The sequence below is a fragment of the Heterodontus francisci genome, chromosome 15 (assembly GCF_036365525.1).
Source record: "Heterodontus francisci isolate sHetFra1 chromosome 15, sHetFra1.hap1, whole genome shotgun sequence".
Taxonomy (NCBI): domain Eukaryota; kingdom Metazoa; phylum Chordata; class Chondrichthyes; order Heterodontiformes; family Heterodontidae; genus Heterodontus; species Heterodontus francisci.
In genome coordinates this window covers 4,976,760-4,990,084 of record NC_090385.1, presented here as the reverse complement: position 1 = coordinate 4,990,084, position 13,325 = coordinate 4,976,760, and the positions used below count along the sequence as shown (strand labels likewise).

General features: G+C 45.7%; 1 long non-coding RNA gene across 1 annotated transcript; it reads right to left on the bottom strand.

Moving 5' to 3' along the window:
- Positions 1-464: 464 nt before the first annotated feature.
- LOC137377835 (uncharacterized) lies at positions 465-13,006 on the bottom strand. Its single transcript, XR_010976492.1, has 3 exons — positions 12,928-13,006; positions 11,917-12,067; positions 465-742 (listed from the first exon to the last, which is right to left on the bottom strand). It is a non-coding gene; the product is annotated as an uncharacterized lncRNA (long non-coding RNA).
- Positions 13,007-13,325: the final 319 nt, after the last annotated feature.

Here is a 13,325-nt window from a genome sequence, read left to right as displayed (position 1 = left end):
AGTATGATTTTGAAATTAAAGTAATTTGAATAATTGATACTATAGTTATGTTTAAATGGAATAAGCATAATTGGATCTGTCACCAGTCATTTAATCCAATCAAGGTTGACCTTTGAGTGCGGATCACTCCCAGCTTAATGTGTTTGTTTGAACAGAGTTTAAACGTATTGACCTTTTAAACAGATCCTGTGGGAGGGTTATTGATTATTCCTTAATTTAGTGCAAATGATCAATGAAACATATTATGCTGAATTGGGCTCCATCCATAGTTTTACACTCGAGTATTTCTACTGGACTGAGTCAACAGCAACAACTTACATTTATATAGTGCCTTTAATGGCCTAAAATGTCCCAAGGTGCTTCACATGAGTGATAATAAAACACAAATTCACACGAATTCAGTGAGGATTCCGCTTGAATGAATCTTACAGTGTAACAATCCTCTCAGCTGTATAAGTCACTGTGTTAGCTGCAGCTTGTTGATGTATGATACTACCATTCTGACAGTGTCATCAGGTTCCTTGTATGACAACCACAATCAGGCTCAGACTTTCTAATTCAACATCAGGCAACAGTAAATATGGCAGTGCAGTTAGACGCAATTAGTACTAGTCAACTCTGTTCTGCATGTTCCTGGTATATTGTTAACTGAACAACAGAGGGCCCTTGATGGAAGTAAGCACATGGTAGCAATTATGGTCCAAGGTCTCTCTTCTATTGTTTTATGATTTTATGGAAGGTTCTATAGGGTACAAAAAATAAAAGAAGTTAGATGTTACCACACCAAGTCGAGTGTTTATCCAAACTTAACAATGTGATGCAAAGAAAATGTTTTCACTTGTGGGAGAATCCAAAACTAGGGGCCATAAATACAAACATATGAATTAGGAGCAGGAGTAGGCCACATGGCCCCTTGAGCCTGCTCTGCCTAGATGTAAGATCGTCGCTCATAATTCCAAAAGGGAATTCAGGAGAAACTTCTTTGCCCAGAGAGTGGTGAAAATGTGGAACTCACTATCACAGGGAATGATTGAGGTGAATAGTATAAATGCATTTAAGGGGAATCTCAAAACTCTGTTCCCTATCTACTGACTCCATTTTTCTCCCTGACAAAAGTTTGAGTCTAAGCCCAGTCTGTTCACAACCTTGGTGCTATATTGGACCCCAAGATGAGCTTCTGATCACATATTCGCAACTTCGCTAAGACTGCCTATTTCCACTCAGTCACATCGGCCAATGCCACCCCATGTCTCAGCTCATTTGTTGCTGAAACCCTCATTCTTGCCTTTGTTACCTTGAGACTTGAACATTCCAACGCACTGCTGGCTGGTCTCCCACATTCTACCCTCTATAAACTTAAGATCAACTAAACCTCTGTTTGTCTCATAACGTGCACCACACCCTGTTCACTTATCACCCCAGTGCTCGCTGTCCTGCTTTGGTTGCCAGTCAAGAAATGTCTTGATATTAAAATTCTCATCCTTGTTTTCAATTCTCTCCGAGGCCTCGCCCCTCCCTATCTCTGTAATCTCCTCCAGCCCCACAACCCTCTGTGATAGCTGCTCTCATCTATAATGGTTTCTTGAGCATCCCAGGTTTTAATCACTCCACCATTGGAGGCCGTGCCTTCAAATGTCTGGGCCCTAAGCTCTGGAATTATCTCACTATGCCTCTCCACATTGCTACTTCACTTGCCTCCTTTAAGGCACTCCTTAAAACTTACCTCTTTGATCAAGCTTTTGGTCATCTCACCTAATGGACTGGATTTTACCTGAGGCGGATGGGAATTCGCCACCGACGTAAAAGTATTCCACGGGTCCCCAGGCTTTAACTGTCCCGAGGCGGGACTTCCACCCGCTTGAGGGAGGAAGTTCCACCTCATTGAGCTGCCAGCCAATCAGCGGGCTGGCAGCTCTTAGTCCCAGCAGCGCCACTGGGAGCAGTAGCCACTGCTGGGACTGTAGCCCAGCTGACCAGATGGAACCATGAGTGAAGGTAAGTTGGGCACGCTTCACCAGGGAGATCGGTCCTTCCCTGGTGAGGCTGGAGCGCTCATTCGGTGGTGGCGAGGGGGGGGGGGGGGGGGTGGCGGGTGAGGGGGGGTGGGAGGTGTGGGGGGGGGCGGGTGTGGGAGGGAGCGTCTTGGGTCCCGGGGGTGGGTTTGGAGGCGGGGTTGGCCCTCATTTGGGCACCCTCATAGGGGTAGGCGATGGCATAGTGGTATTGACTAGTAACCCAGAGACCCAGGGTATTTCTCTGGGGACATGGGTTCGAATCCCACCACAGCAGACGGTGGAATTTGAATTCAATTAATAAATCGGGAATTAAAAGCTAGTCTAATGATGGCCATGAAACCACTGTCGATTGTTGTAAAAACCCATCTGGTTCACTAATGTCCTTTAGGGAAGGAAATCTGCTGTCCTTACCTGGTCTGGCCTACATGTAACTCCAGACCCACAGCAATGTGGTTAACTCTTACATGCCCTCTGAAATGGCCTAGCAAGCCACTCAGTTGTACCTAACCGCTATGAAGTCAATAAAAAGGAATGAAACCGGACGGACCACCCGGCATCGACCTAGGCACCGGAAACGACAACAGCAAACCCAGCCCTGTCGCCCCTGCAAATTCCTCCTTACTAACATCTGGGGGCTTGTGCCAAAGTTGGGAGAGCTGTCCCACAGACTAGCAGACAAGCAACAGCCTGACATAGTTATACTCACGGAATCATACCTTACAGACAATGTCCCAGACACTGCCATCACCATCCCCGGGTATGTCCTGTCCCACCGGCAGGACAAACCCACCAGAGGTGGTGGCACAGTGGTATACAGTAGGGAGGGAGTTGCCCTGGGATTCCTCAACATCGACTCCGGACCCCATGATGTCTCATGGCATCAGGTCAAACATGGGCAAGGTAACCTCCTACTGATTACCACCTACCGCCCTCCCCCAGCTGATGACTCAGCACTCCTCCATGTTGAACACCACTTGGAGGAAGCACTGAGGATGGCAAGGGCATAAAATGTACTCTGGGTGGGGGACTTCAATGTCCATCACCAAGAGTGGCTCGGCAGCACCAGTACTGACCGAGCTGGCCGAGTCCTAAAGGACATAGCTGCTAGACTGGGTCTGCGGCAGGTGGTGGGGGAATCAACACGAGGGGAAAACATACTTGACCTCGTCCTCACCAATCTGCCTGCCGTAGATGCTTCTGTCCATGACAGTATTGGTAGGAGTGACCACCGCACTGTCCTTGTGGAGACGAAGTCCCACCTTTACATTGAGGATACCGTGCGTCGTGTTGTGTGGCACTATCACCATGCTAAATGGGATAGATTTCAAACAGATCTAGCAATGCAAAACTGGGCGTCCATGAGGCGCTGTGGGCCATCAGCAGCAGAATTGTTCTCAACCACAATCTGTAACCTCATGGCCCGGCATATCCCCCACTCTACCATTACCATCAAGCCAGGAGACCAACCCTGGTTCAATGAAGAGTGCAAGAGGGCTTGCCAGGAGCAGCACCAGGCATACCTCAAAATGAGTGCCAACCTGGTGAAGCTACAACCCAGGACTACTTGCATGCCAAACTGCATAAGCAGCATGTGATAGACAGAGCTAAGCGATCCCATAACCAACAGATCAGATCTAAGTTCTGCAGTCCTGCCACATCCAGCCCTGAATGGTGGTGGACAATTAAACAACTAACTGGAGGAGGTGGCTCCACAAATATCCCCATCCTCAATGATGGGGGAGCCCAGCACATCAATGCGAAAGATAAGGCTGAGGCATTTGCAACAATCTTCAGCCAGAAGTGCCGAGTTGATGATCCATCTCGGCCTCCTCCTGAAGTCCCCAGCATCACAGATGCCAGACTTCAGTCAATTCAATTCACTGAAGACCTGTGCTCCAGAACTTACCGCGCCCCTAGCCAAGCTGTTCCAGTACAGCTACAACACTGGCATCTACCCTGCAATGTGGAAAATTGCCCAGGTATGTCCTGTACACAAAAAGCAGGACAAGTCCAACCCTGCCAATTACCGCCCCATCAGCCTACTCTCAATCATCAGTAAAGTGATGGAAGGTGTCATCAACAGTGCCATCAAGCGGCATTTGCTTAGCAACAACCTGCTCAGTGGCGCTCAGTTTGGGTTCCGCCAGAGCCACTCAGCTCCTCACCTCGTTACAGCCTTGGTCCAAACATGGACAAAAGAGCTGAACTCAAGAGGTGAGGTGAGAGTGACTGCCCTTGACATCAAGGCAGCATTTGACCGAGTATGGCATCAAGGAGCCCTTGCAAAACTGAGATCAATGGGAATCAGGGTGAAAACACTCCGCTGGCTGGAATCATATCTAGCTCAAAGGAAGATGGTTGTGGTTGTTGGAGGTCAATCATCTGAGCTCCAGGACATCACTGCAGGAGTTCCTCAGGGTAGTGTCCTAGGCCCAACCATTTTCAGCTGCTTCATCAATGACCTTCCTTCAATCATAAGGTCAGAAGTGGGGATGTACGCTGATGATTGCACAACGTTCAGCACCATTCGTGACTCCTCAAATACTGAAGCAGTCCGTGTCGAAATGCAGCAAGACGTGGACAATATCCAGGCTTGGGCTGATAAGTGACAAGTAACATTCGCGCCACACAAGTGCCAAGCAATGACCATCTCCAACAAGAGAGAATCTAACCATCTCTCCTTGTCATTCAACGACATTACCATCGCTGAATCCCCCACTATCAACATCCTTGGGGCTACCATTGACCAGAAACTGAACTGGAGTAGCCATATAAATACCATGGCTACAAGAGCAGGTCAGAGGCTCGGAATCCTGAGGCAAGTAGCTCACCTCCTGACTCCCCAAAGCCTGTCCACCATCTACAAGGCACAAGTCAGCAGTGTGATGGAATACTCTCCACTTGCCTGGATGAGTGCAGCTCCAACAACACTCAAGAAGCTCGACACCATCCAGGACAAAGCAGCCCGCTTGATTGGCACCCCATCTACAAACTTTTACTCCTTCCACCACCGACGCACAGTGGCAGCAGTGTGTACCATCGACAAGATGCAGAGCAGCAATGCACCAAGGCTCCTTAGACAGCACCTTCCAAACCCACGACCTCTACCAACCAGAAGGACAAGGGCAGCAAATACATGGGAACACCATCACCTGCAAGTTCCCCTCCAAGTCACACACCATCCTGACTTGGAACTATATCGCCGTTCCTTCACTGTCGCTGGGTCAAAACCTTGGAACTCCCTTCCTAACAGCACTGTGGGTGTACCTACCCCACATGGACTGCAGTGGTTCAAAAAGGCAGCTCACCAGCACCTTCTCAAGGGCAATTAGGGATGGGCAATAAATGCTGGCCTCGCCAGCGACGCCCACATCCCATGAATGAATAGTAAAAAAAACAATCCTGCGCCCAACTGCCAAAGCCCCACCTGGCGCGCAGAAAAGCTGGCAGCTATCATTGGGCGACCTTTCACGTCCGCAGCACGCCTGCTCGCCATGGGTAAAATACCCGTGGATGCGGGTGAGGGCCCATAAGTTGCCGTTAAGCGGCCACTTAAGTGTCTTGATTGGCCTCTGTCGGGCAGGCCGTTTCCACCTACACTCCAACACCCACCCCCCCTCGCACCCCCCCCCCCGCCCGACCGCCATAAGGTTGACCGGAGGCGGGAGCAGGGTGGGTAGACCTCCTGGAGCCTCCCGCTCAATTTTACGCCGCCCCCACTCCACCATCCTATCCGCTGGGATGATGTAAAATTCAGCCCGATATCACCTTATGTGGCTTGGTTTCATATTTTGTTTTATAATGCTCCTGTGAGACGATTTATTTAAAGGTGCTAAAGAAATATAAGTTGTTATTGTTGAAACTAGATAAATGTATGAGCAACAAAGGAGTAGGAGATATGCTGATAGGATTAGATGAGGTAGGGTGGGAGGAGGCTTTTGTGGAACTGAAACACTGAACTGAATGGCCTATCATTGTGCTGTAAAATGTATGTAATTCTATAAAACTTTTCCATGAGTTTCACAGCAGTATGAAGACAGCAGACTTCTGATACCTGTGAGATACAAGTTTTCCCACATGCTAGAAACCATTTGGCTTTCGCCACTCACAATGAAATGACAGGTTGAGCTCAGTTCAGAATTCCAGGTGGCATCCAGTACACGCGGATGACTATCCCCTCATTGTATGGGTTGCAGGAGCTCATAAACCCTTCCTAACCCTAACCCTAACCCGAACGTTGATTGAAGATCTCAAACAGGTTTATTAAACAGCTAACTAATATATACAGTGCAGAGCGATCTATTTACATGACTTGCCTCTTGATGTTACAGTGGCAGAGTGAATCTGGCAAGTAGTCACGTGACTGTGTCCTGGTACTTAGCACATGGGCATACTAAGATCTTCAAAGTACATTATTCTTAAAGGCAATCACACAACACTGTATAGGACTGAGCCCCCCAACCATCGGCTAGTATATAGTTGGCCATGACCATGGAAGGAGCATTCACAACACATTTTTGTTGCACGTATTGTTTGCCTTTGCTCCATGACCTTCTGGTCAGCTATTCTGTGACCTTGTCCTATCTACACCTTCTCTTTTGTTATCTCTTGTCCCACCCTTGCTTTACTTGCTTATAACCTTTCACATTTCTAATATTTGCCAGTTCTGAAGAAGGGTCACTGACCTGAAACGTTAACTCTGCTTCTCTCTCCACAGATGCTGCCAGACCTGCTGAGTTTTTCTGGCACTTTCTGTTTTTATTGCATTCACAACATAGCCTGTCAGACTATTCATCAGCTTGTAAATCCTCCCACTACTTCACATTGTTCTCCAAGGGAAGAAGACAAAGATACAACAACAACCTGGTCAATGAAACATCTTACAAAGTAGTTTTGGAAATGTTACCTATGGATTGCCAGCAAATTATTTCTTCCTAACAGATCAGCCTATCCTGCCCTGGACATCTATCACCATTCCATCATTGTCATAAGGTGAAAATGCCCTCCCTAACAGCACTGTGGGAATGCCTTCACTACACGTCTGTAGTGGCTCAAGAAGAAGGCAATTTACCCCCATCTGCCCCAGGATGACAGCTGCTGGAACACCAGAGTAACCTGAGTGCTAAGTGACCCGATGCTATTTTCAGGCTTTCACTGCCCCATTTACCCATCACTAAGCTTCCGCTTTCCACCCTACAGTACAAGTGAAAAGTCATCCCAATACCCATTATATTTCAATTGTTAAATTTGAATTAATGACGCATTTAATCCCGTGCTGCATTTAACGGTGCTCAGGCAATTAACTGCTCAGTGCCGGGGTCCCCGTCCTATCCCGCTTCCAAGAGCTGTCAGCCAATCAGAGGACCGGCAGCTCAGCAGTACCAGCAGCGCCAACAGGAATGGTGGCCCCTGCTGTTACTGCAGAAGGCATGGGAGCAGGAGCAGCTCTGGAGACATGGACTGCAGGTGAGTGGGGAAGGCTTGCAGAAACCAGCCAAGCAGGTCCTGGTACGCAAAAATGAAACGTTTGGCTAAGACAAATGAGGTTCCATTACAGGCAGGGTCAGGCGAATTTATAATGGAGAATAGAGAAATGGCAGAGAAGCTAAATGATTACTTTGTGTCTGTCTTCACTGAGGAAGATACAAGATATTTCCCAGAATTAGAGATCTAAGGGACTAGGGAGAATGAGCATTGAAGGAAATTAGTATTAGTAAGAAGGTTGTATTCGAGAAATTAATGGGGCTGAAGGTTGATAAATCCCCAGGACCTGATATTCTGCATCCCAGAGTGTTGAAAGAGATAGCAATGGAGATAGTGGATGCATTGGTGATCATCTTCCAAAGTTCTATAGATCATAGAGTCATAGACTTATACAGTACAGAAACAGGCCCTTCGGCCCATCGTGTCTATGCCGGCCATCAAGCACCTAACTATTCTCATCCCATTTTCCAGCACTTGGCCCGTAGCCTTGTATGCTATGGCATTTCAAGTGCTCATCTAAATACTTCTTAAATGTTGTGCGGGTTCCTGCCTCTACCACCCCTTCAGGCAGTGCGTTCCAGATTCCAACCACCCTCTGGGTGAAAACATTTTTCCTCAAATCCCCTGTAAACCTCCAGCACATTACCCTAAATGTATACGTCCTGATTATTGATCCCTCCACTAAGGGAAAAAGTCTCTTCCTATCTAACCTGTCAATGCCCCTCATAATTTTGTATACCTCAATCATGTCCCCCCTCATCCTTTTCTGTTCTAAGGAAAACAGCCCTAGCCTTTTCAGTCTCCCTTCATAACTGAAATGCTCCAGCTCAGGCAACATCCTGGTGAATCTCCTCTGCACCCTCTCCTGTGTAATCACATCCTTCCTATAGTGTGGTGCCCAGAACTGTACACAGTACTCCAGCTGTGGCCTAACTAGCGTTTTATACAGCTCCATCATAACCTCCCTGCTCTTATATTCTATGCCTCGACGAATAAAGGCAAGTATCCCATATGCTTTCCCAACCACCTTATCTACCTGTGCTGCTGCCTTCAGTGATCTATGGACAAGTACACCAAGGTCCCTCTGACCCTCTGTACTTCCTAGGGTCCTACCATCCATTGCCTTGTTAGTCCTCCCAAAATGCATCACCTCACACTTCTCAGGATTAAATTCCATTTGCCACTGCTCTGCTCATCTTACCAGCCCATCTATATCGTCTTGTGAATTAAGGCTTTCCTCCTCACTATTTATGACACCATCAATTTTCGTGTCATCTGCAAACTTACTGATCATACCTCCTATATTTTTGTCTAAATCAATAATGTACTCTATAAACAGCAAGGGTCCCAGCACTGATCCGTGCGGTACACCACTAGTCACAGGCTTCCACTTGCAAAAACAACCCTCGACCATTACCCTTTGCCTCCTGCTGTTAAGCCAATTTTGGATCCAATTTGACAAATTGCCCTGGATCCCATGGGCTCTTACGTTCTTAATCAATCTCCCATTTTTCTAGAGTTGTTCCTGCAAATTGGAAGGTAGTAAATGTCACCCCACTATTTAACAAGGGAGGATGAGAGAAAATAGGGAATTCCAGACCTGTTAGTCTCACATCAGTAGTAGGGGAAATGCTAGAATCTATTTGAAAGGATGTGATAAATGGACTCTTGGATAATAATGATCTGATTGGGCACAGTCAACATGGATTTATGAATGGGAAATCATGTTTGACAAACATGTTGGAGTTTTTTGAGGATGTTACTAACAGAATTGATAAAGGGGAGTCGGTGGACATAGTATACTTGGATTTTCAGAGGGCTTTTGATAAAGTCCCCCACAGGAGGTTGGTTAGCAAAATTAAAGCACATGGGATACGAGGTAATACACTTGCATGGATTAAAGGTTGGTTAACAGGCAGAAAGCAGAGAGTAGGAATAAACGGGTCATTCTCACGCTGGCAGGCTGTGACTAGTGGGGTACTGCAAGGATCAGTACTTGGGCCCCAGCTGTTCACAATATATATCAGGGATTTGGATGTGGGGACCAAATGTAATATTTCCAAGTTCGCAGATGACACAAAACTAGGTGGGCATGTGTGTTGTGAGGAAGATACAAAGTGGCTTCTCGTGGATTTGGACAGACTTAGTGAGTGGTTAGGAATGTGGCAGATGGAATATAATGTGGAAAAATGTGAGGTGTTACGACTGACCACTCAAATCAAAGCCCCCAATCAAAATATATAATTCTGATTGCAGTGGGAGTAACGCACTGTCAATTCAATCCCGCCACTCCACAGATCACCTAACATATCACTTTAAACGCTCCAAATTAAAGAAATCCACAGCCTATTTGAACCATCTATTAACCCCCGAATGAGGCTAACCAAACCATGTGTCTTTAGATCAACAAATTAATTGTTTAATTAGAAAAAAACTAAATTCCTAAGCACTACTAAGATATAAACAACATTTTAAAAAATAGTAAATACAATAAGGTTCGTGCAGATTTACGCTTAGAACAGTCTAAGGTTGCTTGAAGTCTTCACAGCTGTCCGATGGGAATAAAAAAAATGTCCAATGAAGCTTCAACTCCTCGTTCCTCCAGCGATGACCACCATAGATCAACCATTCGCAAACACTTTTCAATGAATCAATTTGGCTTTAGAATTTTTTGAGGGACAAAAGATTGTCACAGTCGAACTTTTCTTCTTTCAGTTTAAATTATCAGAGATTTCTGTTATCTTCCTGCTAGTCCAGCTGTCTGTCTGTTAGAACAATCTGCCTCCACTAAAAGCCAGTTCAAAATGTAATTGCAACATTGTATAATTGATTCTCAGTCTCTGATTGGCTGTATCCAAGGCAACCACAATGCGCATTTGAAGAGGGCTGGTTCTTCTACTCTGTAGGGTTGTATCCAACGGCAACCAGAATGCATCTTCTCTAATTCCTGCTAACTTCTGAGGCTGGCTTGTTCTTAAAGTAGCACTGATCCTTTGCTGACTTAAAGACACACCGCATACTTCCCGAAATAAAAAAAAACACCAGAACCATAACAGAGGTTATCCATTTTGGTAGGAGGAATAGATGTGCACAGTATTTCTTAAATGGTAAGCAATTAGAAAATGTAGATGTACAAAGGGACCTGGGTGTCCTCGTCAATAAATCACTGAAAGCTAACATGCAGGTGCAGCAAACAATTAAGAAGGCTAATGGTATGTTAGCCTTAAATGCAAGAGGATTTGAGTGCAGGAGTAGTGAAGTCTTGCTTAAATTGTTTAGAACCTTGGTTAGTCCATATCTGGAGTACTGTGTGCAGTTTTGGTTCCCTTACCTTAGGAAGGATATTATTGTCTTCGAGGAAGCACAATGAAGCTTCACCAGACTTGTTCCCGGGATGGTGGGACTGTCCTATAAAGAGAGATTGGGGAAACTGGGCCTGTATTCTCTAGAGTTTCAAAGAATGAGAGATGATCTCATTGAAACCTACAAAATACTTAAAGGGATAGACAGGGTAGATGCAGGTAGGATGTTTCCCCTGGTTGGGAGTCTAGAACCAGGGGACACAATTTCAAAATAAGGGGGAAGCCACTTAGGACAAAGATGAGGAGAGATTTCTTTACTCAGCGGGTTGTGAATCTTTGGAATTCTCAACCCCAGAGGGCTGTGGAAGCTCTGTGATTGAATATGTTTAAAGCAGAGATTGACAGATTTCTAAATACCAATGGCATAAAGGGATATGGAGAAAATGTGGGCAAAAGGCATTGAAGTGGATGATCAGCCATGATCATATTGAATGGCGGAGCAGGCTTGATACTCCTATATTCTTATGTTCTCATGGTGAGGGGTAGTGGAGGTGTGGGTTGTTGAGTAGCAAGGAAGGTGGTGTTGGCACAGGGATGGCCTTTGCTGCCAGGCACCCTCTGTGGGCCACAGACTGCCCAAGCAGGAGGGCACCCTCTCACCAGCCCACTGGGAGGCTGCCTTGTATTACTGGGAGACCACCCCACATGGCAGAGGGCCCCCCACTACGGGTGAAATGCCAGCGGCCATTAATTGGCCACTTAAGGGGCTCATTTGTCCTCTGGGTGGGAAGGCTGCCTCCACCCGCTGACTTCCCTCACAATTTTATTAGCTCCATCCCCCAGCTATTCTGCCCACCTCTAGAAGGCTGATAAAATGCAGCCCATTTTTTCAGTGAGCAAGTTGACAACCTATGGAACAGGTTCACTAGGGAGATGGTGGAAACTGTTTGTACTGATTCATTGGAATATCAATTAGATAGATATCTTTCAGAAAATAATATTTTGGGATCCAGTATCTGGGCAATCTGAGACATATGATGACCATAGCTCGCGAGGAACAGGTAACTTTGGACCCATTGTTCCCAAAAGTCTCAATTACTGGGGGGTTTCCTTACCTTTGTCCAGCTCTGTTGTAGATTCATTAGTAGAGATTGATCGCTGTGATTAGTCAACAACTCCATTATCATTATATCATGTGACTACCAGGATGTTAGAAGGTGATTTAGATGGGCCTGGGTCTTTCTTCATTCAGCAATTTCTGTTTTCCTGTTTAAACATGAGCAAAAGAGTTGAAATAATGGATATCATTGTTCTCCCCTGATATTCCAAAGTTTTCTACACATGTATTCCATAAATCTGGCTCGAATCAGTTCTGATAACACTATTAACTCCTTACAAACATTTAATGAGTTCAACTGAGATCAGCAAACTAACCACAACATTTCTTGCATTGCAATGTTGTATTTAGGAATGCCAATTTTGCTAAGTATGGCAGTAAAGCTGATTTAAAACAAATTAAAGAAAAAAATAGGAACTTGGCACAGTTTTCCCATTGATTTGTCAAATGAGGGACACTGTCACAAGAGGCTGTGATCTGTACATCATCCAATATCCAATCAAGAACAAACTGAGAACTGCTGAAAGAATAATGAAAGACAAAATATAAAGACTCAAGATTTTATGAATGCCCAAAGACTGTTCTCTACTTAACTTATTACTTGTCTTGCTATATTTTTGATATCAATAATATTCAAATATTGTTTATACTTCATACTCCCTATGAATTGTAAGTAGCAACTTATGATGGTTTACTCCATTTAAGGTGCTATATAAATGCAAGTTATAATCCTTTAGCCTGCTGACATCATGTCTGAGCATAATGACAGCAATCTTCGGCTCTGTACCACTGCTGATAAAATTCAGCCCACTATTTCATTGAGCGAGTGGACAATCTATGGAACAGGTTCCGTCGGGAGACAATGGCGACAGTACTGATTTATTCAAATACAAATTAGATAGACTTCTTTCAGAAAATAATATTTTGGGATCCAGTATATCAACTACGGAAGCCCCTTGCTCAGAAAATGGTGCTTGCTGCACTTCTGGCCACCTCTGGCATGACTCACCTGGCACCCGTGCTGGGAAGGGCACTACCACAGGCATGCCATCCTTGCCTCGGAAGCTTATGACATGGGCAGATCATGGCATCAAATCTGGCTGATTTGACGCATGTTTTTGAAACTTGGACTCGGCAAGTCCACTGAGCACTTGTGTAAATCATTCACAACTGAACCTGCGTTCAGCTCCATGAGGAAACCTGCCCCACCTCCCCCCATTATTTAAAAGGATAGTCATCCAACATGCAGGTGAGAGTGCTCGGGGTACCCGGCAGTACTCTGCTGAACGTGTCACCAAGTTCCTGGTGGTCTGCTATATCCTCCACAACATCACAATTACGAGGCTGCAGCCACTGCTACCAGGCTTGTGGAAGCACAATACATCCACGCGTTTCCCTTTATCCACA